The following is a 23,625-nucleotide window of genomic DNA, read 5'->3' as shown; positions in this document are numbered from 1 at the left end:
GAGGGATCTCTCACAAGGATGGAGAAGCTTGTAATCGGGTGAATCAGGAAAAGCCGGCATGGAAGAATCAACTTCAGCAATCGAGATTGAAGAAAGATTTTCTATCAAGCCGCTGCGGACAAGCTCCGAGATCTAGTTCAGTCTGCGTTGACCATCATACGAAGTCGCCGACCACGTTCAGTCAAACAATAGGCAGTCAGATCGGCAGCGACAGGCTCGATCCGATCTTGTACTAATCCTGCTTCTTATGGAAAGTTAATTAGGAAAAAAATGGAAGGGGAGCAAGTCCCAAGGTGGAAAAATCTTCGAGGATGCTGCGCTGTGAACTGTATCGGTGCAATCTACGACCTCAGCTACCAAGAATTTATGCCTTGGGCATACGTGGGAGGAAGGAGAAGTCAGCACTTCCAATCTTCAAAGGCAACCAAACATCAAAATACAGGGGGTCTACGAGCCGGAAACAAATACAGCAGCAACTCGGACTCGCCGCCGTGGGACCTCATCTGGCTCACCATGCGAGTGGCCCGGCCGGTCCGTCAACCTGCCGTCGAAACCGCCCCAGTCTCGGTCACCTCGGCCTCGCATCCGAATATGGCGAATCCTAACCAGTTGAGTGCGTAACGCGTATCACGCCCGTCGTTGCTGCCTATGGATCCGCGCACTGTGGCCCACTGGGTCCCAGCCAAAGGTCCACTTAATTTCAGTTCCCACCGCTATACGGGTGAAATACAGTCAAATCGTACCTGTGCAAATCCCATACGGCCGTACGTAAGCCACCCGTGAGACCCGTAGCTACACCACCACCACCACCCATCGCCACCATCACTCCATCGGATTTCAAATTTTGAATCCCCTCAGCCAGATTCTGCTTCTCTCCCCGGTGACCCACTTGCGACGCCCCATCGCACAAACGCCGTCGGGACTGACTTCGTCGCCGGTCTCAAGTTCGCCGCCATCCAAAACAATCAATCCTCATGGGGAATCTCTCACAGATCTGTTATTCAGGTACATACTCTCAAAAGTTTGGATCTTTTTCCGTCGATTTCTCTCGCATCTGACTGAAGAAGTCAATCGCCATGAACAGCTTTCGCTCCGCTCCCTCCGATCCGGTCTACGTTCCAGTCTAGGGAACGCCAGAGGAAGATGAATGTTGGTCGCCAACAAGGCACTCCGGTGCTCCTTCATCGTTAGAGGATTGGGCTCCTTCCCCGTCTAGCCACGGACAAGTGAAGTGCCTGAGTCAAATTCAGATGTCTCGTCTACTCCGTGGATTGCAAGGTACAGTTCTTGTTACTACTCGATTTTTTCCAATCTAGGTGGATTCCCAGTACAGATTTAGGGGGGCTTATTTTCTTCTATTATTGGGCCCGCTGTCCCGGATGTCTAATATCGAGTTAGGAAATTTTCGTGATTTGGAGTTTGTCGTTAAACCAACAGACCAGTCAAGAGTTTGATTCTCTTGCAAGAGCTTACAACTTATACTCTTCAGAAAAAAGGATTTGGAATTAAGTACGGTGAATGTGGACGAAACGTCCACAAATGCAAGCCTGCCCAGAACATAATTTGCGGATGCGCGTGAGTTAGTTTCATACGACATCGACAGTCACAGAGAACCGTCCTCTGAATCGCAACGCACTCCAGCTCCGTGGTAGGCAAGGTACTATCTCGCCGTCGCATTCCTGGTTGTCGTCGTGAATGCCTTCTTTCTCCCCGCAAATAGATGTGTCACATTCAGTGAACTAGGCGTGTGCTTTCAGTAAAATAGTTGGCTGGACCCAAATTTTTCAAGCTTTGTCAGTTCGAAATTAGCATGGTCACAGTAATTAAGAAAATAGTTGGCTGGCCGGTGTTGTATGTAAAATAATAGTATGGATTAAGATTATTTAAGCATTGTCAGTTGAATCTTATCATTGGCATTGACATGTAAATTAAGAAAATTTTAATCGTGATCAGTTATTGCTGTCAAAAGTTTGATACTTCTGAGCAGATTGTTGTTATTGCGGAATAGTCAGATAAAATTCATGATCATTGGCAGCAACATACGAATTTGCATAGCATGTGCCTGTTATGTTACAAAATCTGACGTTTATCACTGATCATAAATCTATAGTTTGCAAACGGTACAGGATTCGTATCTCTAATTATGTCCAGGAATCATTCAACTAGGCTCTTGGTTACAGTCAAACATATACAGTGAGACATTGACATGTAAGCATTTATATAATCAATTTGATGTAGGCATATATATAGTCATTTAACTAGGCTCTTGGTTACAGTCAAATTGATGTAGACATTGACATGTACAGTAAGATAAATTTAAGAGCATCCAGGAGCTCTCCCATCTATGTGTTCATTTTATCTTGCTTTTTTGCCACCTCAATCTAGGCCATGATGATGCGTTGATTTGCTGTCGTATTTCTCTGGTGCCCTCTATCTGAACTATATTTTCTTCCTTCTTCCTTTTTGTCCAGTGAGATGCCCTGACGAGAGGATTCTGTTTGTTGGTAAATCCGCAAATGTTCCTGTTAATTTTCTGAATAAATATCTCATCTCTGTTTTGCTACAGGTCATATCCATGTGCTGGAGACAATGGGTTTAAGAAAGCCCCCGTCTTGCTGCTGCTCAAGCAAACAGTGCGCCTGCCGGAGCTGTTGGAAGAGCACCTGACCAAGCCCGTTCTCCCTTCTCTATTCTTCTTTGTCTTTTTTGTGTGTATTTTGCTCTTTGTTTTGATTTGTATGGTTCTGAATTAAAAGAGAGCTTTTTTGGTTGTAGATCATGAGGCTATGCCTTGGTTCCATGTGCTTATGCCGATCTGAACTTTGTTCCTGTTCAGAAGTGAATAATTGTTTCGAATTCACGATATTGTCCATGTTCAAAAAAAATCAGATAGTGAACATTACAAGAATGGTGAATGGTGATTACTGATTAGGCTACAGACCTCCTTGCAGATCAATGGACTTCTTGTTTATGGTCAAGTCATTACGGTAGTAGAATTTGTCGGTCATGCTTCTTTGATGGACTTTATTAACGCGTTATCCAAACTTTTAACATAAAAATACGAAGAACTTTATTAGCTTGCCCGAACATTGATTGAAAGAGTTAGAAGCTTATGGTGAGTCCTTCACAGCATGTCCGGTCTTTATGGCCTAGGTATAAGGACTTTGGTGACACATGCTCGAGTTCGGATCTCAACAACAACTTTCGGATGTCTTTCATGACATACGTAGAAGAACTTCAATGAGACACACCCAAGTCTAATAATCTCACAAATAAGCAATCTTAATTTCTATGTCGGGACCTACACCACATGCTTAGCAGAACTTATCCGAACCCCACCAGAGATCATGACTCTCCTATCTTATGTTGACTCCGTTCTCGACACGCTTTTTTTTAGTTGGAGACCGTACCACAAATATGGTCTTGCACATACTATGACCGCTATTTTATGGCCAAAGTAGAAGACTTTAGCAATACACGTCTGATATGGACTTTCACATACTATGGCCGGACTTTTATGGCATATGTATTAGAATTTTAGTTATACACACCTGATTTTGTATCTTTTTATAAATTGACATTCACATACCATGACCGGTCTTTTATGACAAAGGTAGAAGGACTTTAGCAGTATACGTTTGAGATGGCGACGCTCCTCCTCCCATATCGATTTCGTCCTTGGCTAAAGACAAAATATTATTTGAACTTTAGAGACTGTAGCCATATGTACCTGAAGGCGAGCCTCTTGCACTCGACATAGAAGAACTTTATTGTTATATCGGTCGGTAAGTTTGCTCATTGGGGATCTCGATAAACCAACCCCACAATTATTGGAATATTGTCATCACTAGACACTACATCCCATATAAATGTCGATGCGCACTTTATATCCTCGGTTCCGGTCCTCTTATGGTCGATTGCGAAGAACTTTAGAGATAGCAGCCATATGTACCTAAAGGCGGGCCTCTTGCACTTGATCATGAAGAACTTTAATGTTATATCGATTGGTAAGTTTTTTCATTGGGGATCTTGGGAAACCAACCCCACAATTACTATGATATTTTCATCACTAGACACTACGTCCCATATAACCGTCGATGCGCACTTTATATACTCGGTTTTGGTCCTCTTATGGTCGACGACGAAGAACTTTAGAGACTATGGCCATATGTACCCAAAGGCAGGCCTCTTGCACTCGACATACAAGAACTTTATTGTCACATTGGTCGGTAAGTTTTCTCATTGGGGATGGATCTCGGGAAACTAACTCCACAATTACTGTGATATTGTCATCACTAGACACTACATCTCATATAACCGTGGATGCGCACTTTATATCTTTGGTTTCGGTCCTCTTATGATCGACCGTGAAGAACTTTAGAGACTGTAGCCATATGCCCGAAGGCGGGCCTCTTGCACTCGACATTAAAGAACTTTATTGTTACATCGGTCGATAAGTTTTCTCATGGATCTAGGGAAACCAACCCCACAATTATTGTGATATTGTCATCACTAGACACTATATCCCATATAACCATCGATGCACACTTTATATCCTCGGTCCCGGTCATCTTATGGTCGATTGCGAAGAGCTTTAGAGATAGCAGCCATATGTACCTGAAGGCGGGCCTCTTGCACTTGATCATGAAGAAATTTAATGTTATATCGATTGGTAAGTTTTTTCATTGGGGATCTTAGGAAACCAGCCCCATAATTACCGTGATATTTTCATCACTAGACACTACCATTGATGCACACTTTATATCCTCGGTTCCGGTCCTCTTATGGTCGATTGCGAAGAACTTTAGAGATAGCAGCCATATGTACCTGAAGGCGGGCCTCTTGCCCTTGATCATGAAGACTTTTAATGTTATATTGATTGGTAAGTTTTTCATTGGGGATCTTGGGAAACCAATCCCACAATTACTGTGATATTTTCATCACTAGACACTACGTCTCATATAACCATCGATGCACACTTTATATCCTCAGTTTTAGTCCTCTTATGGTCGACGACGAAGAACTTTAGAGACTGTAGCCATGTGTACCCAAAGGCGGGCCTCTTGCACTCGACATAGAAGAACTTTATTGTCACATTGGTCAATAAATTTTCTCATTGGGGATGGATCTCGGGAAACTAACCCAAAATTACTGTGATATTGTCATCACTAGACACTACATCCCATATAACCGTCGATGCGCACTTTATATCCTCGGTTTTGGTCCTCTTATGGTCGACCGCAAAGAACTTTAGAGACTATAGCCATATGTACCCTAAAGGCGGGCCTCTTGCACTCGACATAGAAGAACTTTATTATTACATTAGTCGATAAGTTTTCTCATTGGGGATCTAGGGAAACTAACCCCACAATTATTGTGATATTGTCATCATAGACACTACATCCCATATAACCACCGATGCACACTTTATATCCTCGGTTCCGGTCCACTTATGGTCGATTGCGAAGAACTTTAGAGATAGCCGCCACATGTACCTGAAGGCGGGCCTCTTGCACTCGATCATGGAGAACTTAAAGTTATATCAATTGGTAAGTTTTTTGATTGGCGATCTTGGAAGAAATTTTAAGATAGTGACCGTATGTACCTGAAGGCGGGCCTCTTGCACTCAACATTAAAGAACTTCAATGTTATATCGAATGAGTCGAATAAGGAAGACATGGAAGAAGTTCTAGCAGTTCTAAAAAGTTGTAGAAGTAGAAATTCGATTCTAGGAAATAATAAGGAAGCTAGCACGACTGTGAAAAAGGTCTGATCGAGCATGACGAAGGACTTCAACAAGTTTTTATGCCAACCACACATAATAATAACAATATCAATTGATATTTTTTATTTATATATTATATTGAAGCATTTTAATTACCAAAGCGGGTTGGTGAGAACGATGCCGAGTACAGATAGAGAGATGGATTTGCCCTAGTTGCTTTGCGATAGGGGAAAGAAAGAGTCACACTAATAGTTTTGGACTTTGTTCGTACAAAAATCAATAATGTGAAAACTACAATTGGTTAGTGAAGTTTTTATTACAATGTATGTTTATAGTGAAGCTTTTATTTGTTTCAGTATAACGCGAGAAAACTATGACTTAATATATTAGCTTCAAAATATATCGATATTAGACTTGTTTCGAAGAGCTTGCCATTAAAAAGTCAACTAAATAAATTAGTTCACAGTTTACATAATATATTAAAATATATGAAGACATATCTATCTGTGGTGCAATGTTGAGCTCAAGAGATGAGCATTAGCTAGCCACTGCATGCTGGTGACGTGCTGGCTGTGCACCGCACATGCACCTATGGCTTTTTTTTTTCTTTGAACTGTTGTCTCAGAGATTCTTCAGCCACTCTGTAGAACACTTTTGTTTCCCTATGTTGGAACGTTTTTTGGCAACTTCACAGAACTTTTTAGCACCAGAGTTTTACACATACACAGTAATTCGTTTAATACAAGTGAAAAAATAAATCTGCACATTTAAAAAACTAGCTTGAGTTAATTCGCTTCACTCATCCTGGTAGCTCCTGCATGCACGTACTAGTACAGCCCAAGCTCTTTGACCGGCAGTACTACTAGGGAGGATGCATGTGGAGCTGTAGACCACAGCCGAATCTAGAGGCCTGGCCCCATTGCCTGTCCAATCAGGTGGAATACGGCTGCATGTACGCACCGTTGCAAGTTGATATACCATGCAGGGCTGACAGCATGGTGGGCCTGATTGATTTGACTACCCAATGGATATGTGGGTTAGATACGCGTTGCGCGTGCAACGAGTTAGTAATAATCCACGTCCGCATCCGCTGGACTGGGTCTCTGCCACAATTTCCACCTGCCGTTGAAAGCCTCTGGCCTTGGTCGCCTTGGTCTCACGCCGAGCGGGCCACCGTCAAGCCGCGCATGTGAGTCGCCGCCGTCATCTGGCTTTGAAGCTGCCTCTGCGTGTCTCTGTGCCCGCACGCCTGTCGCCTGAGCCACCCGCCAGCTGCCCCCCCGTGCTCCGCCGGGTTGTCCCCTCGATGTGGCTTCTCCGCTATCAAGCCGCCCCACTGCTTCTGCTGCTTGCGGCCGCAGCCTTGAACCGCCGCCGGTGAGACGCCCCTCTGTTCGCCCCTGTGTCACTGCTCCGGGTCGGCCTTCCCTCGTCGCGAGTTCTTGCTGGTCGGAGCCGCCGCCGTCTTTCGAACGGCCTTGACTCGGCTTCGTCACACCACCTCTTCTGCAACCGGGCTGACCTTGCCCGCGGCCTTCACTTTTCGTTGGACCTCGTTTCCAAACTGTTATGGCCTCGCGTCGTTTCTCCGATGAGCCGCCCGTCGAGCCATCCCCGCCTCCTCCTGAAACTACTGCTGCCCTGAGTCGCCGCTTTGAGGCCATCGCTCCGCGTGACTGCGGTTCAGCCCGCCTCAACCCGGCCCCGTTAAGCCGCCGTTAAGGCGCGCGCCTTCGTTGTGGCCGTGGGCATACCTCCGAGCCACCGTCGGGACTCCGCCATTACCGCGGCCATGTCCACGACCCGGAGGAAATCACGGATGTGGGATTGACCAGAACCACCACAACCCGGAAGCACAGACGGACGAGGACTACAAACTGCGCCTACGGAGCGGGCTGCCGGCCACCCGCCGCCGCGCCTGGAGTCACCCTTACCGGCGTGCCAAGCAGCCACTGCGGCTCTCCTCACCTCACCTCGCAGGTCTACTTCTACTGGCCGCAGTCGCGCCACAATCCGCCCTGCCTCGCGGTTTCCGCTCTGCCGAGTCATCGCACCGGCCTTGAGCCGTCGCACCTCCTCCGCCGTGCTGAGCCGCGGTCCCAATGGTCGGTCCAAACTGTCGGCGGGTCTGCCTCGCGCAGTCAGCCGTAGCCGTCCGAGGTCTGCTGTCGGCTCACGCGATGTGCTCTCGTGCTATGGCGTGATGGTTTCACTTTCCGCTGAAGAACTGACGCACATAGTATACACGTGCATAGGGCGCATGGGCTACGACCGAGGATGGTATCATCTAAAATTTTTTAGCGCCAGGTCACTGATTGGTGTTTGTGCATAGAGCTATGCGCACTATATATTTGAACGAGGGGCAGCACTACCCAAGTATGGTCTCTTTCCTGTGGAACAGTCACATAGAGAGGTGCATGTGCGCATGATTGCTTTGAAGACCACTCTGTCCATTAAAATATAGCTGGCTGTGCAATCGCAGCCTTGAAAAAAGCGGGACCCAAGAGGCCAATAAAATACTCAACCAGCCATCAACTACTTGCTTTACGTGAGTGCTTTTGGTCTGCTTCACTTCCTTCGGTGGGCCAGGGAGCTAATTGTTTACTGCTTTGTGGATTTGGCACCGGAGCAGCTACTTGCTCCGATTCCCAGAATCTTTTTTATGGCACCGGCTGGACAATGGAGGGCACCAGTGCCAAATGAAGCAAAAGTGTATTTGGCATCACTTTTGGCCTACATAGTGGAGGGCCTAAGTGGCCCTACATAGTTGAACTACAGGTTTGCAGTGGTAGACGCACTAATGATGGGTTACCAAACAAAGACCAAAAAAAACTACTACTTACTAGTAGAGTGCCCGAGCGTTGCCACGGGCTCTTAAAAAAGTTTACAAGAGTTACATGTTAAATTTCACATGTACAAACAATATAACACAAACACAATTATTGAATAATTGAAGTCCATTTTGCAATGAAAATTGATAACAAAAAAAAGACTAACGACATGTCCATGTAACAAACTAAGCGATGTCCATGCAAGTTTCAGACGCTTCTCAAGTCCTACTAACTATTTTTTATATGAGAAATATTAGGGATTAATATAAACAAAACATATGTTAAGATGAGAAAAACAATAGATATTTACCGTGTATATTTGATGAGAAAAAATGCAAACAAACCTTCTTCAATCAAGTATATTTGTTTTTTTCTCTCAATTTTATTGTGATACCCTTAGTATATGAAAGTTAAGTATAAAAAATATTATTTTTTATGAACCATATTTAGTATATGTATACACTTTTATTGTTTCTGTCAGGTGTGTATACTTTTAATATCTATGTTTTTTTATCATAAATTCCTACACATGCGAGTCTAGCATTTCTATCGTTGAGCAAAATTTCCACACAAGGCCCAAATTATCACCCATGTTACATTTAGAGAGAGAGAGAGAGGTGCATACTGTCATCCATTTTAAACTTAATGGCATCCTCTGTGAAATTTTTTCATCTTTGCATCCAGCGCTGCTTTTGTCTCTTCTCCTTTAGCTATAATTCTGTCAACATCCTCATCTGTTATTGTGCTATCCTTGGAACTGAACACCATTTCCGCACCATATCTAACCATTTCCGCAGCTAATGAAAGCCCAGGTGCAGTGGAGAGTAAAAAAATGGAAGGATTTTTTCTCTAGCACACATTTCTTATCCTCTCTCTTTTGCTTTTTCTTTCTTTTACTCTCAACTTTTATTTGAGAGAATCTTTTACTCTCAACTTAACCACACCATAACTGAACTGCAACTCTGCAAGCCCGGACTGCAAGCCCAATTTGCTATCTCACACAGGAGCGGGTCACGCAAGTCATCTTCGTTCTTTCATTGAACCGAACCATACCACAGACTGAACTGAGCCTTCAGAAAAAGACTGAACCACGCCCAAGTTCCTGTCTCACAAAAGAAGGTCACGCCGGTGCAGATAGTTCAGGGGAGGTGAGGCAGAAAGGAAGGCAGCAGAGGATGGGCTAGCCTGCGAGCTGTGGCATAGAGATGGGGAGGAGCGGGAAGGATGGCAGAGAGCATGGCAGTTGGTGGTGAAGGTCCGTCAGAAGGCAGACTCTGCACACTCTGCCGCTGTCCAATGTCGGCATCTCCCGTGCGCCGATGCGGATGCAGTCTACCGCGGGTCCATTTTCTGATGGAGTCTTGCAATGCTTCTTCACTATGTACAAAAAACACCATCTATTTAGAAACAGATGAAAGTTCAGCATGATCAGTTGGTCACACACCTCAAGAATCAATACATCAAGTCACCAAAACATCAGAAAATGGTCTATTAAACATGCCGACAGGTGAAAATGCAACAGTACACTGATCTTCTAAATTCTGCAACAAACTCTGAAATTGAATTTTTTTTCATTCTGAATCTGTAGAGAAAACAGGAAGCTCAGGCTACTCGCCAAAACCTGACATTGAAGTCCATACCTATGCCAAGCTTATATACACCATCAGCATGAAGCACCTTCTCCCCCCAGTCTGAATACAGAAAGATGGATATGGAAACAAATCAATTATCTCCATAGCTTTCTACCCCATTGGCTTTTTAACATTCAGAAGACGTTTTCAGTACCGATTCTTCTAACTTGCAGCCCACAACCCGTCGCAAGTAACCGAAGCTGGGTAGAAAGAAGGCATCCAAATATGGATTGTTAGTGAAAATAAAGAATCACGAGGGTACTTTTGGCTGTTGCAAACCCACATATATGAGGGAAAGAGAGAGGCAACCTAGCAGCTAGCTAAGCCAGCAATGGTAGCTGTCGCTGCTTCTTGCTCCTACTGGTCAATGCTAGTCACTGCTCCTGCCTCAAGCAGCTGCGCATGCAGCCAACAACAATTCAGAGATATAAGATGACAGATAACAGAGAACCAGAAAGCAGGACGACGACACAGAGAAAAACGTTCAGATTGCAAATCGTGTATACCAAGCTATGTTATGCATTTTGGCATAAGTTGGTGGAATCACGCACATATTTCCTTTCAAGTAAAAGTAGTACTCAAGGTCTGAATTCAGTTTCAGAGAACAAAGCAAGCATACTGAAGTTCGATGACAGGTCGACGGAGGTTGACCGTCTTCTAGTCTTCTCGCACTGCATGATGCGCGCCTTCTCCTCTGCGATTCAGATTCGAACGTGGGTGAGCAATGGCCGTGTCAGGTTGTCCCTGCAGGGCACCTTGTCAGACAGTGCTGAACTTGTTGCCGGTGATGCTAGGCACTGGGGGGACGGCATGAACAATAGCATCAGCGGGAACGGCCTGACGAAGCATTGTTAAAAGCATTCATACAGAATATAATCTTCTAGATGATAACAATAAAAAATACAAATGTAGGAAAGCATTGTTACAGAATATATATTCTAATCCGTGATAAAAAGAGATCTGAAACCATTGATCACATGCAAGAAAACAGGAGGAGGAGGTGCACAACTACATGTAGGGCATGCAGACGCCGCTGAATTCATGAGTTGTGGGCTCCTGTTGCTTCCGTCGATCTCGTCATCCCCAAAGTCAAGTATACTGTCATAACATCAATCATATATGTGTTGGCATTTTACTGTATCTGTTATGACAGGGATGGCCTTGCTTTAAATAGAGCATGTTCAAAGTGTGAGAGTTCAGTCAAACTCGACAAACTCATTGATGATGTCCAATTTACCAGGAATTGGGTTGTCTCATCCAAAGCTGCCACAACTACTTAGTTTGACCTAAACAAGGAAGGCATGGTCAAACAATTTAATTCCACGCGTTGCACATTCGTAAATCACATGACAGATGTACCACACCTCATGAATACATGGGTTTCAGATGATGGTGCATGGATCTGGTCCCAGCAATTACTACTCCATGTCTGTCAAAATATAAGGCGAATTAAATTTCCAAAAGTCAAAGTTTCCTATGTTTGATCAAATCTGTAGTAAAATACATCTAACACCTACAATACTAAAGGCCTGTTCGGACCCACTCCCACTCTATAATCTACGGAGTGGCCAGAAGGTCGCTCCGTCCGCTCAGCTCCGTGGCGAGGGCGTGGAGGCTTTCCGAACAGCCCCTAAATAAATCAAATATGAAAATATACTTTATCATGAATCTAATGATACTGATTTTCAATAGTAGATATTTATGTATTATTCTATAAACTTGGTCAAAAATAGGTAAGTTTGAATTTTTAAAAAATTAGTACACCTTACAAGTTCAAACTGAGGGGGGATTGAACATTTCTGTAAAGACATGACCTTTTCTTGAACTATCAAATGATGCATCATCCTAACCATTAGATCATTATCAATGTACGGTCCATAATCATTTGGGCACATCATAAAAATACTTTGTGACTGTGCGAGAATCTGTCGCTTACCCCGTCAGTGGCCAGGATGACAAACTGGTCCCGGGCGGTGATCCTCCTCTGCGTCACCTCCGGTGCCGAGATGACGTCGTAGTCCTTGACACAGTAGTCGCCGAACACGCGCGACATGGCCAGCCCCGGCGCCTCCCGGTGGGGCACCCACACCCGGTGCACGCTGGGCTCGTCGTCGAGGCAGTGCACGCGGCCCTCACACTGCATGATGTGCGCCTTCTCCTCTGTGATTCAGATTCAAACGTGGGTGAGCAATGGCCATGTCAGGAATGGACTGTCCGTCTTCTAGTCTTGTTACGACGACTTACAGGGTAAGTCGGGCTTGAAGTCGACGGTGAGCTGGACGGCCGTGATGTCCCCGTCGTCCAACGTGGTCGCAAGGACGGCCCGCGAGTTGCCGACGTTCGCGACCACCATCAGGTCGCCCTGCTTCACGATGGACAGAGCCATGCAGCCGCTGTTGACGGCGTCGAGGCACCGGCTCCGGCGGAGCTCCTCGTCCATGGCGGCGGCGGCGGCGGCGGCCAGGTAGGACTGCCTGAGGAGGTCGAACTGGCAGTCGCTGAGCCTCTTCTCGCCGTCGATGAGCGACGCCAGCGCGACGGCCTCTTGCCAGTGGCACAGAAGCGACTGCGGCAGCGACTCCCGGACGGCCTTGGCGACGTAGTGGCCCCACTGGCCGTGCCCGTTGAAGACGCCGCTGAAGATGGTGTCGTCCTGGCACCCGTATCCCTGGAAAGAGAAGAGAGCGACATGAGAAATTCAGAACAAACACGAATAACCCAATAACCAACTGTCTGTTTTTTATCAAACAAAAAAAATGGGTAGTCACATGGAGTATTTATGAAATACAATGATTTTTGCAGTCTGAAAAACAATCAGCAAATCTGATCCTACTATGAAGATGTTGGAAATAACATTTTTACGTACGTAATTCAAGTTTTCTCCCATCACAATCAGTATGTTTTAGGCATTTAACTGTCCAAAGCAACTTTGGATTCAGATACCAAGAAACCCAACACCTTTTTGCTCCGGCAAATCAAGAAACGTGCCATCCCTTTTTTTGGCAGATACTACTCCTACGGACTGAAACCCCTAGAGGCAAAGGGCAAGCGCCGTATCCAAGAAACTTGTGAGCAACATGATCCAGGATCGTCCCAAGAGGCAACACGTAATCTGGTGAATGAATGGCCTAACAAAACCGAACTAAACCATCTCACTCACAAAAATATCAGAGAAATGGTTAGGTGAACAACGGAGGGAGACGGGATCCAATCTCTATTCTATTTCGTGCACACGCAAGGCAAGCACTTGAAAACTGTTTCATTTCTTATGTGGCCAGAAATGAGAAGAAGAAGCCAGCGACCAGTCCCAAGTCCCAACGCTAACGTACCCTCGCCATTTTCTGTGGAACAGAGACCATGTCGCCGGCTCGTCTTGGCCACAATTAAAACCTCTTCTGCCTCTCGAGTAGCAGAAATTTGTGTTTGGAACGCGGGAATTAAATTGTGTGGCAAGAAGCTCCGTGCGGAGTACGTGGTGTTGCTGATCTTGACTACTACACGCCACCGGTAATATGTTGTGATAAACAGCGTAAAAAATCATTCGCATGCAACAGAGAGCAAGCAGGGAAGAAGCAGGGTAGCGGCAAACTCACCTCCCAGACGATGGAGGTGTCCTGGTTGGTGCCCTTCTCGCCGCGGCGGGAGCACGCGGCGGCGAACGTCTCAGAGCCCTCGCCCCAGAGCGTTGCTCCTCCTCCACCTTCCTCTCCTTTCCCAGAGACATGGGAACGGACCAGGCCCTGCAGCATCGACGAGATCTACCGCATTCTCGCTAGCCAAGATCAAGAGCCCCGCCCGATCGGCTGATTCTACAGAGAAGCTTCTTCTTCTTCCTCCTGCTCCTCCTTGCTCTCCCTCCCCTTCTTCCTCCCCTCTTCCATGGCTGGCACAAGGGACGCGATGAGAGGAACGGGTCCAGATCCAGATCGGACAGGGGTGAGTGTAGGGGAGGGGGGCGAGGCAGGCGGAGGGAGGGGCAACAGCGGAGCAGGGCGGCGGGGTACGGCGGCGGGCGGCGAACCCTAGAGAGGACCGAGCGGCATCGAGCGATAGGAGAGGCCAGACCGAGGGAGAGGGAGGAGTTGGATCGAGCGATGCGGAGGGGAAAAACCAACAGATAGCACCGGACGAAAAAAATCAACGAAAAAAAACCGAACGAAAATAATGGGACGAAAAAAACCTGCAAGCGAGACTATCAACTGCTTCATTAAAAATAAAGATGATCAAATCAGCCACTAACCAGGTTCCGCAGAGTGTCCTTCGTTCAAAGTCCCAAGAATTAAATCACTTCTATCCGACGGTGGTCACAGGAAGACCATGGTCGACAAGCATATCCAGAATTTTAAATAATCAGCTGAAGTTGACGGACAACGGTGCGAGTTATCTGTTTTTCGTCTGACTACATCAAGTATTATTCAGCATGAGTGTCCGTATTCATATGACAAAAAATACCAGGTGCTATTTATCCTATTTATTTTTTAAAAGTGCATATTAATTCATCCGAGCAAAACTACTTTGCCCTGCCATGTTTTATATGCAGGAGAATTATTTATTACAAAGCGGCATTATACCACGGAGATGAAGGCATGCCAACATCAATCGACACAGGTGGTCGTCCTTACTCAACAGACTCCTGCACCGGCTTATAACACTGCGCCCGACTCATCTGTCTGTGCCGCCTCTGATGATGCGGTCGTTTTACTGTCCGCCCTGCGGTCCGGCCTATTCAACGTGCCGGGTTGACTAACGGACGCCGCTGAGGATCATAAATACATCAGGTGAGATCCATCCAGTACATTTTTATTGCTTTCTTTAAAAGAGCAATTACTCTGGATTGCAAATTCTCCAGTGCAGGATAGGTTATATCACTGAGATGTTGAATGACTCATACCGGTTTATATCACGGTCAAAAATGGAGGGTCTCAAGCCAACTCCTCGAGTAGTCTTAAGACTTGGAGGCTACAATGACGTGAATCGGGAACTCCGGGTCATTGGAGGAAATGATAACCCGGTTCTGGAAGACACCGCCATATTGATGAAAATTTAAAGACCGTCAGAAAATTGTCGGTTCAAAATAAAGATTCCGGCTTAAAATCCGGTTCAAGAGACATCTCTCTCCTGCAAAGCTTTGAAAGCTCTCAAATACGGTTCAAACATCTGGCTCAAGGTAAATTTGTCTCTTACAAAGCTTTGAAGCTCTCAAATCCGGTTCAAAATCCGGCTCAAGGTAAATTTTTCTCTTACAAAGCTTTGAAGCTCTCAAATCTAGATCAAAATTCGGCTCAAGGTAAATTTATCTCTCACAAAGTTTTGAAGCTTTTAAATCCGGTTTAAAGTTTCGGTTTAAAAATAATTAATCTATCGCAAGTTCAAGTTCTCAAAAAGATTAAAGGGTGCCAAAAAGAGCTTGCTGCCATGATGCACAGTTCAAACATGGGTATCCCGCCTTACGGCTTATCTTATTATGGTCACTTGGGGGCTTCATGCTCATCGAGCATACTGTCAATACCCTCTTGATCTGCGCAATGCCAAAACTTATATGGTCACTTGGGGGCTTCCTGTTCAAACATAGGTCGTATTCGAACCAAAGAGAACATAGCCGTCGTAACCCTTTTGATCGGCGCAAAGCCAAACTCACTAGGGGGCTTCTTGATCGTATCTGAATCATAGCTTAACCCCTTTTGGGTCCGACTTGGATCGTATTTAAATCAGGGTTGTTAAAAACCTCTCAAGGTCATTTGGGGGCTTCCTGTTCAAACACAGGTCGTATTCGAACCAAAGAGAATATAGCTGTCGGTACCCTCTTGATCGGCGCAACGCCAAAGCCACCGGGGGCTACATGATCATATTCGAATCCTAGCTTAACCCCTTTGGAATGGTTTACTGATCGTATTTGAATTAGAAACCTCGATTTTATTTGGTTTAAGTTTTTGCAAACAACCTTTTGGGTTTTGAGACTTTTTGCTCATATTTGAAGCATATAAGTGTGGTTTTGTTTAAACCCGGCTTGACTTTGGACGATAAGTCGCCAACATGTGACAATCATCATATATTTGGAAGTATTGGCTTCTAAGGATTGGGTTATCACCCTTATTGCACAGGTCATGTAAACCGGCAGTACAAATTCAATATCACAATGGTTATATGTGGGATATTATGACCCGCCCTGCGGTAAAACCGCCAAGGGGTCTTGTAATTTACTTGTGTGCAGGATAAAGATTACATTTGGGTGGTTACCCGCCCTGGCTTTTGACGTTAAGTCGCCAGGGCATATGTTGTTTAAACTCTGTGCAGGATTTACAGAGCTATGACTTACATAAATGATTAAGTTCCAGCCCATCATCAAAGATTGAAATTGGTGTCTCAAAAGGGTTATCAATTCTTGATTTTCTCAAAGGCTATAAGCCGTCGGGTTATAAAAATTCCGGTTTACAATGGAGGCGTATTAAATCGCCATCGGTCAAGAGTCGCCGGGTATTTAAACTCCGGATTTACTTGTTAACAGATAAGGTATTTGAATCTTTAAATAGCCAAACCTGGCTGGATTTTCATCATGATATTGAATGATTGAGGTTTTCAAACCGGGTTATATTATTCAAATCTTTAAATAGCCAACATGGCTGGATTTTTATTGTGGTTATCAATAACCAATATTACGATTGAGGTTTTCAAAGTCACTTCAGCGCAATGGATATTATTTTATCAATGGAAGGAATAGTCCCGAGTCGCTGCAGGCTTACGACCCGGCAATTGGGGGCTACATTATTTAAGTTGAGATTACATCAAATATACAAGTCTCATGTCGCTGCAAGCATGCACCATGACACTTGGGGGCTAATCCAAAGTCATTTTTACTGGCCTTATTGAAGACCCGACTCATCACATTGTAATGAGTCGGCCCTTGTGTAAGTGCATCTAGTGCCACCCCTAGTTGGTTTTGGAGTATTGACGACAAACCTAGTTGAGGGACTAATGTGTTTGTAAGAATTGCAGGATAACACAGGTAGAAGTCCCTCATTGATTCAGTTTTACTACCAGAGAGGACCCCTAAAAATGTATGAAGACATTGAAGTCAAAGGTGGTATATGAAGATATTCACATTGAAGACTATGACAAAAGAAGACACGTTATGAAGCCTATGGAGCTCGAAGACTTAGATCTTTCGCAGTTCTTTTTCTTTTGTGTTGAGTCATAGGAACCACCGTACTGTTAAGTGGGGTCCAGGAGAACCAGTCAGAATGACTGAAGTGATGCCTAAACCAAAAACCTATGTCTTCGAGTGAAGACAATGAGAGCGAATCTTGTCCAGAGCCGGACAAGTCAGCTTTGCTTGTAGCCCAAGTAAAGTTGCCATGAGAGTTTGAAATCTGACCGTTGAGACACGTGTCAGTTCCTTAGTGACCCAGGGTCATTTCGGACAAATCAGGTCGGGTTGCCAAGTGGCTATAAATAGCCCACCCCCTACAACCATAAATAGTTGGCTGCTCAGATTGAGAGTACGGCTTTTGTCGTTTGAGAGCAACCCACCTCGAAGCCTTTGAGAGAAAATCCCTAGCGAGGAAAAAACCCTAACCACCCAGAGCCAGAGAACATTGGGCATCACTTAAGTCTTCTTGTCTGTGTGATCTGAAGACTTATTACACTTGAGGACTGTGAATCCCCCAGACGGTTAGGCGTCGCGTTCAGAGCATCCAAGAGACATTGTGGATTGCCAGTGAACGAAGTCTGTGAAGGTTTGGGAGTCTACCTTGAAGACTTACCAGAGTGATTGGGCGAGGACTATGTGACCTTAGCTCAAGGAGAATACGGTGAGGACTTGGTGTCCTGAGCTGTGTGTTCAGGACTGGGTGTCCGGGACTGTGTGTCCCAAGGTTTAAATACCTAGCCGCTCCAACCAGACGTACAGTTGTCACAGCAACTGGAACTGGTCCAACACATCATTGTCTTCAACGAGTCACTGGTTTCATCTTCACTTCCTTTTACTTACTGATCACTCATTGTGAAGTCATTGCGTGCCTGTTCTATCTTTTGTCTTCACAACGCGAGTGTATGATCTGTTTGGCTTCATAGTATCTTCCTACCTGATCCTAATTACACTACAGTTATTTGTCACTGTGCTTTCACTCTGTTGATACTTGACCATGGCTTGCCTAGTGTAGTCTAACTTCCGCTGCATAGTAATAGGCATATCTCTACTGTTTGTCTTCATAACTTCCACGTTTTGAAGACTTTCATAAAAATCGCCTATTCACCCCCCTCTAGTCGATATAACGCACTTTCAATTGGTATCAGAGCAAGGTGCTCCCTTGTTCTGTGTGATTCGGTTTAACCACCTGGAGTTTTAGCTATGTCGACTGCAGGGATAATCAAAGTCTCCGCTGCGTGCCCCGTCTTCGATGGAACTGAATATCCCTACTGGAAGAATAAGATGCGCATGCATCTTGAAGCCATTGACGTCGACCTATGGTATGTCGTCGAGAACGGCGTTCCCAAGGCTGGAGAAGGTGTCACTGCTGCTGATGTCAAGAAGTTCACTCAACTGGACTCTACTGCCAAAAATATCATCTGTGGTCATCTGACAAAAGGACAGTATGGCCGTGTGAGTGCCTTGAAGACATCCAAGCTGGTCTGGGACTGGCTCTCAAAGGTCAATGAAGGCATCTCAACCCAGAGAGATCAGAGAATCAGTGTTCTTCGCAACCTCTTCAACCGCTTCAAGCGAAATGACAATGAGAATGTCCAACACACATTTGACCGGCTCACTAACATCACAAATGAGCTTCAAGCCCTCGGCGCCACTGAGATCACCAAACATGAAATCATCAAGACGCTGTTGAGATCACTTGATAGTTCGTTTGACATCCTAGCCCTGATGATTCAAGAACGTCCTGATTTCAAGACACTCGATCCGTCTGACATACTTGAGAGGCTCAACACACATGAGTTTCAGCTTTCTGAGAAAAGAGATATCTACGGTCCAAACTATGGGCGAACTCATGCCTTGAAGGCAAAAACTGTTTCCTCATCTGAAGAAGAATCTGACAGCAGTTCTGATGATCCTGAAGACATTGGAAGGGAACTTGCAATGCTAGTGAAGAAGTTCCAAAAATTCACCAAGAAGAAAGGCTTCAGAAAATCTTCACGATCAAGCTCAAGGAATGATGAAGCTTCTGCTCATGACTACAAGAAGAAAACATGTCACAAGTGCAAGAAGACTGGGCACTTCATCTCTGAGTGTCCACAGTGGGACAATGAGAACAAAAGGAAGAAGAAGAGCAAGGAATATGATTCTGACGACAACAAGAAGAAGAAATACTCAAAGTCTTCTTCCAAGTCTTCCTCAAAGTCTTCATCACACAAGAAGAGCTCATCTGGCAAGGCACATGCGTTTGTTGGCAAGGAAATGGATTCAGAGGAGGAGTCCGCTTCTGAGGAGGCAGAGGCGGAGTCTGAGGAGGAGTCTGATTCTGGCATTGCGAGTCTGGCTACAGCATACGTCGCCAAGTCCATCTTCAACACTGAAGACAATGACTTCATCACCGACACCGATGCAAATGACAAGAACGACTCCACTCCTACCTACTGCTTCATGGCACGTGGTGCCAAGGTAAACACACGCACTACTCGCTATCAAACATCTAGTGACGATGACTCTGACTGTGATTCAAAACCCAGCTACAAAACACTTGCTAAAATTGCAACTGAACAATAGAAAGCTATGGAACATATTCAAAAACTGTTAGAAAGAAGCGATGATCTGTTGGGTGCTGAAATGACTCGATCTGAATCCTTAATTGAAGACATAAAAAATCTTCACGTTAAGTATCAGGAACTTGAAGATCGTCTTGATACTCTCTCAACAACTCATGAAAAGCTTTCCTATGATTATCTTCAAAGGAAGCAAGAACTTGAGAAATTGAGAGCGGCTCATGAAGATCTTCAAAAGGAAAACGAGTCACTTCGCGCCGAACAGATCAGTTCCGCTTAGGAAGGATTTGAACCACCATGTCTTAAATGCATTGAGCGTGATAATGCTACTTCTGTTGCTGAATGTTCCACTGCTACTGCTGTTGCAATATCTTCAACTGTTGATGTGGTAACTAACCCCTCTGCTGAGGATACCACTGCTATTGCTGATGAGAATGCTAGGTTGAAGACATTCCTTGAAACAGGGATGTACAAAAGTCTTAAAGGACATCAGACATTATGTGATGTCCTCAAGAAGCAGATTGAACCGAAACCCTAGGAAAGAGGGTGTTGGGTTCGTAAGGAAAATAAATGCAGATGGCTCTTACTGGAAACCTGAGCAGTACTCCAAAACCACATGGGTTGCTGCAAAGGAACTTTCAGCAGATCCATCCAATCTATCTGGCTTCACTTGTGCTAACCCCATTATCATTGATGAATCCTTTGATGCAAACTATAAACTGTTTAAGAATCAGAATGGTGAAGTGTTTGCCAGGTACATTGGTACTAACTGCAGGAATGGACCGCCTATGAAGAAGATCTGGGTTCCGAAAACGTGTCTGGAAAATCTTCCTGTGAATGTCTTCATGACACCTCACTTGAAGAAGACAAACCTCAGACCAAAGGCTTCATACGGTCCAAAGGCTTCATACAAACAGAGGACTCACCTGAGTCACACTAACGCAAATGTTTTGCAGGGAAACCATACTCAGGCATATGAATATGAGAGCGGTTCATCGAACCGTCATGTTCATATGACCAAAAATTATTCTGCTTATTCTTATGAGTATTATTGTCCACCTGCAAGACTGTTTGCTAAGGCTTCAAAGCCAAAATTCTCAGATGCTGCACTTAGACTTATTGCTTCTAAGCCACCCTTGAAGATGTGGGTGGTTAAGAAAGCTTAACTCTCTTTTGCAGGGAAAGGTCTCCAGCAGAAAAACAAAATCTTCTGGCGCTATTGCTGGGGACCTTAAAAATCTTGTAGGGCGCAAGATAAAATGCCCAAATGGCATCATTATGTACTTCGTTCCTGAATCGCATGCTACTCTCCCTATTAGTCCTAATCTGGATCTAAGTTTTCATAACCCACTGGTTCGTCAAATGTTTTTGCTTCACAATTCTCTTCGTGAAGCCTATCCCCCTAACTGCACTGTAGGGTACGACACCAACGTCTTCAAAGTCTTCAGAATGGATTATTGACAGTGGGTGTACAAATCACATGACTGGCAAAAGAAGTCTTCTTATGGACTCAACCTTACGTCCATCCGACAAGAGCCACATCACATTTGCTGACACTGGTAAAAGTAAGGTATTGGGTCTAGGTAGAGTTGCAATCTCAAAGGATCAACACATGGATAAAGTCATGCTTGTTGAATCCCTTGGTTTTAACTTAATGTCTGTCTCAATGCTTTGCGATTTGAACATGATCGTAATGTTTGGAAAATATCGTTGCCTTGTACTAATGGAATCTGACAAGTCTCTAGTGTTTGAAGGGTATCGAAAAGATGATCTGTACGTGGTAGATTTCTCAGCAGGGCCACAACTTGCAGTATGACTTCTTGCAAAAGCTTCAGAATGCTGGCTTTGGCATCGGAGGCTTGGGCATGCTGGCATGAGGAACCTCCACACCCTTGCGAAGAAGAAGCATGTCATAGGCATCGAGGGCGTCAAGTTCAAGAAAGATCACTTATGCGGTGCCTGTGAAGCAGGGAAGATGACGAGGGCAAAACATCCCTCGAAGACAATCATGACCACTACTCGACCCTTCGAACTGCTTCACATGGATCTTTTCGGTCCCACTCACTGCTCAACTTTTACTACTACTGCTTGCCTCTATGTCTTCGTCATTGTTGATGATTACTCTAGATATACTTGGGTGCACATAATACTTTACAAGACTGAAGTGCAGGATGTCTTCAGACGCTTCGCCAATCGTGCTATGAACAATTTTGGCACCAAGATAAAGCACATCAGAAGTGACAATGGCACTGAATTCAAGAACACTGGCCTTGATACATATCTTGATACCTTGGGCATCACACATGAATTCTCAGCTCCGTACACGCCACAGCAGAATGGCGTCGTCGAACGCAAGAACAGAACACTCATTGAGATGGCCAGAACGATGCTAGATGAATACAAGACTCCAAGAAAATTCTGGACTGAAGCCGTTGACACTGCATGCCATACAATCAATCGTGTTTATCTTCACAAGCTTCTGAACAAGACATCTTATGAGCTCCTTACTGGCAAAAAGCCAAATGTCAGTTACTTCAGAGTATTTGGCGCAAGGTGCTGGATCAAGGACCCACATCACACCTCAAAATTTGCACCAAAAGCACATGAAGGTCTTATGCTTGGATATGGAAAGGATTCGCACTCCTACAGAGTCTTCAATCTCTTTCATTACAAAGTGGTTGAAACAGTGGATGTGCGGTTCGATGAGACAAATGGTTCACAAAGAGAGCAACTGCCAAATGTGCTAGAAGAGATTCCAGTTAGTGAATCAATCAAGCTAATGGGAACTAGAGAGATTATACCCTCTGAAGCTCATCCTGAAGAAGAACTTATCATCTCAGCACCTGATCAACATGAAGACAATGCTCAGCCTGAAGACATTCCTCCCAACAACAACACAGATCAGCAAGAGCAAAGTCTTCACCCTGTACATCCTCGTGTTGCCAATGAAGTGCAGATTGACAGAATAATTGACAGCATCAATGCACCTGGTCCACTCACTCATTCAAAGGCAACTCAGCTAGCAAATTTCTGTGGGCACTTCGCATTCGTCTCAATATCAGAACCCAAGAAAGTTGAAGAAGCCTTCATGGAACCTGAATGGATTCAAGCTATGCAAGAAGAGCTTCAACAGTTTGAGCTGAATAATGTATGGGAACTGGTCAAGCGTCCTGATCCACGGAAGCACAACATAATAGGCACCAAATGGATATACCGCAACAAGCAAGATGAGCATGGTCAAGTTGTCAGAAACAAAGCTCGTCTCGTTGCTCAAGGATATACTCAAGTGGAAGGCATTGACTTCGATGAAACATTTGCTCCTGTGGCTAGGCTTGAAGCCATACGCATACTGCTGGCCTATGCAAATCATCATAACATTCTTCTATATCAAATGGATGTGAAGAGTGCCTTTCTCAATGGCAAGATTGAAGAAGAAGTGTATGTTGCACAACCGCCTGGCTTTGAAAATCCAAAACATCCTGACATGGTATACAAGCTCAACAAGGCACTGTATGGCCTCAAACAAGCCCCTAGGGCCTGGTATGACACACTCAAATACTTCCTGAAGAGCAAAGGCTTCATACCTGGTTCCCTAGATCCCACTCTTTTCACGAAGACATATGATGGTGAACTGTTTGTGTGCCAAATATATGTGGATGACATTATCTTCGGCTGCACCAATCAGAAGTACAGTGAAGAGTTTGGATATATGATGCAAGAGCAATATCAG

General features: G+C 44.9%; 1 long non-coding RNA gene and 1 pseudogene across 2 annotated transcripts; one reads left to right on the top strand and one right to left on the bottom strand.

The window, feature by feature from the left end:
* The first annotated feature begins 557 nt into the window (after positions 1-557).
* LOC125521790 lies at positions 558-2,908 on the top strand. 2 transcript variants are annotated; one of them, XR_007289432.1, is made up of 4 exons: positions 558-1,005; positions 1,085-1,278; positions 1,490-1,657; positions 2,567-2,908. It is a non-coding gene; the product is annotated as an uncharacterized LOC125521790 (long non-coding RNA). The 2 variants fall into 2 exon arrangements; XR_007289431.1 differs by having other exon boundaries at positions 576-1,005; positions 1,490-2,908.
* Positions 2,909-9,389: 6,481 nt separating this feature from the next.
* LOC125518914 lies at positions 9,390-14,301 on the bottom strand (annotated as a pseudogene).
* Between the last annotated feature and the right edge of the window lie 9,324 nt (positions 14,302-23,625).

The sequence above is a fragment of the Triticum urartu genome, chromosome 7 (genome assembly GCF_003073215.2).
Source record: "Triticum urartu cultivar G1812 chromosome 7, Tu2.1, whole genome shotgun sequence".
NCBI classification, from domain to species: domain Eukaryota; kingdom Viridiplantae; phylum Streptophyta; class Magnoliopsida; order Poales; family Poaceae; genus Triticum; species Triticum urartu.
The sequence above is the reverse complement of the archived record's forward strand: the minus strand, read 5'-3'. Positions and strand labels throughout refer to the sequence as shown.